At 43.0% G+C, this 4,228-nt stretch overlaps 1 pseudogene; it reads left to right on the top strand.

Moving 5' to 3' along the window:
• Positions 1-1,320: 1,320 nt before the first annotated feature.
• Positions 1,321-1,432, top strand: LOC115065012 (annotated as a pseudogene).
• Positions 1,433-4,228: the final 2,796 nt, after the last annotated feature.

Below are 4,228 nucleotides of genomic sequence, written 5' to 3'. Positions count from 1 at the left end.
TTTTTTTAAAGCATCCCTGCCAATATTCCTTTCATATAATAAATAAATAAATAAAAAAAAAAAAAAAAAAAAAAAAAAAAAGTCAGTAAGTTTGCACATTTTGCATATGTCATGTTTCATATGTATATGGATATGATGTATATGTATATATGATGTATAGAAACATGTTCAGTTAGTTGAACCACACCTGCAGAACTCATGGACAAGCAGACCTATTGTGTCTCAGAATGAGAGAAACTCATTATGAGATTGAAAAGATGCTTAAAATAAAATAAAATTTATAATTAGTGTAGTAGCTATTTCTAGTTGAGTTTTTCTAAAACGGTGTTTGAAAAGGGACAAAAAAATAAATATTGACAATTCTTACTATAAGGAGTAGAGTCCAAACTTCTTGGCATAGGAGACAAGTCTGCATCCCCCTGCCCACACCACATTCACTTGATAGAGCAAAACCTCAGTGCTTCCTCGTGTATGGAACTGTGTATTGTTCTCTGTGCTGGTTAGTTTTATGTCTACTTGACACAAGCTAGAATCACCACAGAAGAGGCAGCCTCACCGGGAAAATAAGATTTGGTTGTAGGCAAGCCTGTGGTACATTTTCTCATTTGATGACTAACGTGGGAAGGATCAACTCACGTGGGTGTGCCACCCAGGGCCGGTGTTCCTGGGTTCTCTATAAAAAGGCAGACTGAGCAAGGCATACAGAACAAGCCAGTAAGCAGCTCTCCTCCGTGACCTCTGCACCAGCTCGTGCCTCCAGGTTCCTACCTTGCTTGAGTTACTATCCTGACTGGCTTTGATGATGAACTGTGATGTGGAAGCTCAAAGCAAATAATACTTTCCTCCTCATGTTGCCTTTGGTCACGCCAATAGTAACCTTAACTAAGACTGAAATTGGTACCAGGATTTTGGGGATATTCCTGTGACAAACCTGACCATGTAGAGTTTGGGAGCCCTGTGGAAGGACTTTAGAACTTTGAGCTAGATTAAACCATTGAGTGTTCAAAGCTTGGTGAGATGATCTGTAGGAATTTAGAAGATAAAGAGAGTGGAGAGAAATGCAGACCATGGAGGCCTGGCTTGTGAAGTTCCACAGAGAAGTCTGAGAGCCATTTAAAGACTTCCTCGTGACTGCTTCACATTTTGAATTAAGAATTCATGGTTCAGGTCAGCTAGGGCTGAAGAGTCAGCTCTCATTAACAAGAGATTTGCATCACCTAAGTTAAACCTCTGTTTTACTGAGACAATTGATGCTGGCTGGCTGGAGCTGAGATAAACCAGTGGTGATGAAGAAGAGACCGGCAAGTAGCACGAAGTGTGGCTGCCGCCGTGTCACAGGTGCATCCCTAGGTGGCAGAGAGGGCTGAGAGAGGCTGTGTTTACACTCAGTGTTCTGACCTAGGAACATCTGAATGATTAGCAACTTAAAATTCCCTGCAAAAAGAAAGCTGAAATGACCACCTGTCCAGAGCCAGGGGGCTCAGACAGGGAACGAGACAAAAACAACTACTGGATCCTGATAGCTCCTAGAACCAGGACTACAGACTAGATCAGCTCAGATATTTCCCAGGCCCAGATCTTGGGCTTTGAATTGGCCAATCCCAACATATACCCCACTGATGAACTGAGCAAGTGCATGAAAGGGAGCTTCCTACATTTCCAAAACTACAGCATATCCCTGACATGTGGCAACAGGAGGATATCTGAAAGGAGTCACAGGGAGGTTCCAGTATCAATAGAGTAGCAGAAGTCAGAGAGTCCTTGTACCTGACCAACTAACATTTGCAAGCAAAGAAGTGTGGACCAAAGAGTATGCCATGGGGCACACAGTGACACGCTACAGTTTCCACAATGAGATTATTTTTCTCTGTTGTGGGGCAGGGAGGTCACAAGGGTGTAGGATGAGTATTAGAGTTGGGGAAAATGAGTGGGATTGAGATACATGATGTGAAATAAACAAAGAACCAACAAAGAGGTTTTAATAAAAGAGGAGGAGGAGGAGGAGGAGGAGGAGGAGGAAGAGGAGGGGGATCAGGAGGAGCGGGATCATCATCATCATCATCACTACCACCACCACCACCACCACCACCACCACCACCACCACCACCACCACCGAGGTAAAATCTCCTGGGAAATGTTTCCTCTGAGTCAGCATCCGAAATGTATATTCAGAGGTGGCCAAGGCCAAGGTTGTACCTTGTGCTTGCAGCTGAACTTGGTAGCATAAGAAACACCCAGGCTGTACTGATTGTGAAGAGATGAAGGAGTCATGGACATCAGCTGAGGCTTGCCCCTGTGCAGCAGGGCTGGAGTCCCCAAAGGGAACAGAAGAGAGGCTATTGATAAAAGTGTATCTTGGTTGCAGCAAGAGACTCTAGGAGTTTGGAGGTGTCAGGACTATGGGACAGTCACCAAGGACTGCAGCAGCAGTGGAGTAGAATCAGCCAGGGCCTAGAAAACAAGCTGTGTGTGCTACAGAGCACAGAGCCAGAGACGTAACTTAAGCCCTTTGAAGGAGTCCAGAAGATGATGAGCGAATTCCAGTCTTGGACATTGGGTTATTTACTCCGTTGGAATTTGGTTTTGCTTTGTTCCTACTGTGACTGTTCCATGTTTCTTCCCTGTTGAAGTAAAGTATTAACTTAAATTTTGTTTTAAAGGAGCCTGTACTTGAGAAACTTTGAACTCTTAAAGAGACTTCGAATTTGACAAAGACTTTGGGTTTTAAAAGAGACTGAATATTTTAAAGAGATGGAATTTGTAAGTGTTTGAATATTTAAAGACTATAGAACTTTTAAAATCTGGAATGTTTATATTTTAATGTCAATATTAATGTCTGATCTTGGACATAAAGACAAAAAGGAAAGGCTGTGGCTTGGTAGTGATGTGCTTGTGTGTCAATTTGACAAGAGTTCAGTTGCAGTGGCTACTTTTATGTCAAGCACAAGCTAGAGTCATCTGAGAGGATGGAGACTCAATTGAGAAAATGCTTCCTCAAGACTGGGCTGTAGGCAAGCCTGTGGTGCACTCTCTTGACTGATGTGGTAGGATGCTGCCCACTGTGAATAATGGCACCCCGGGGCTGGTGGTCCTGGGTTCTATAAGAAGCAGGCTGAGCAAGTATACTGGCTGGTTTTGTGTGTCAACTTGACAAAAGCTAGAGTTATCACAGAGAAAGGAGTCTCCCTTGAGGAAATGCCTCCATGAGATCCAGCTGTAAGGCATTTTCTCAAGTAGTGATCAAGGGTGGGAGAGCCCATTGTGGGTGGTGCCATCCCTGGGCTGGTAGTCCTGGGTTCTATAAGAAAGCAAGCTGAGCAAGCCAAGGAAAGCAAGCCAGTAAGCAGTACCCCTTCATGGCCTCTGCATCAGTTCCTACCTCTAAGTTCCTTCCCTGTGTGAGTTCCAGTCCTGACTTCCTTTGGTGATGAACAGCAATATGTTGTTGAATAAATCCTTTCATCCCCAACATGCTTCTTGGTCAATAGAAACCCTGACTAAGACAGCAATCCAGTAGTACTTCTTCATGGCCTCTGCATCAGCTCCTGCCTCCAAGTTCCTGCCCTATGGAAAATACAAGCCAAATAAATTATTTTCTTCCCAAGTTGCTTTTGGTCATAGCATTTCCACATAGCAATGGAAACCCTAACTAAGACATTCTGGAGCACTTGAATTCCTCCTTGAACAATACTTGACTCTGAGGTCCATGAATAGTTTATAGCTATTCTTACATGCAAGGTGTGTCACTTCAACTATATTTATGTAATAACTGTAGTCAATTGTATTTATCTGTGTATCAATTATGCTTAGTATAAGGTGGTAGCTACCAATAAATGTCTGATAAATAAAATATATGAATGTATAGGGCAGTTGTTGTTGACTTGTAGAAGCAATGTTAGACGCTCTGTCTTCCAACTTTTGTGTTTTATAAAATAAAACCAGTGCCTGGTGAAGGTTTGAACTGTTCTGGTTTACAGGAAGACGGCTGCAGGGCAAGGACACAAGATTCTCTGCTTTCCACTTAGAAGTCTTTTTGCTGCTTGAGTCCTGCCTGACTTGGAAATCAGCTTGGAAAGTTTGACTCATTTTCCCAAAGTTTTCTACACAGTACTCCTAACTTCTGTGGTGATGGCATCGAAGCTTTTAGAATAGCTGAAGAGAAGCACTTACAACTTCAGCCATCAACACCAACAGTAATCCCCTAGGTTCTCAGATGTTCCTGGCCTGC

This window comes from Mus pahari, chromosome 11 (genome assembly GCF_900095145.1).
Source record: "Mus pahari chromosome 11, PAHARI_EIJ_v1.1, whole genome shotgun sequence".
NCBI classification, from domain to species: domain Eukaryota; kingdom Metazoa; phylum Chordata; class Mammalia; order Rodentia; family Muridae; genus Mus; species Mus pahari.
Note: the sequence above shows the minus strand (reverse complement) of the source record. Positions and strands in the feature narration are given on the sequence as shown.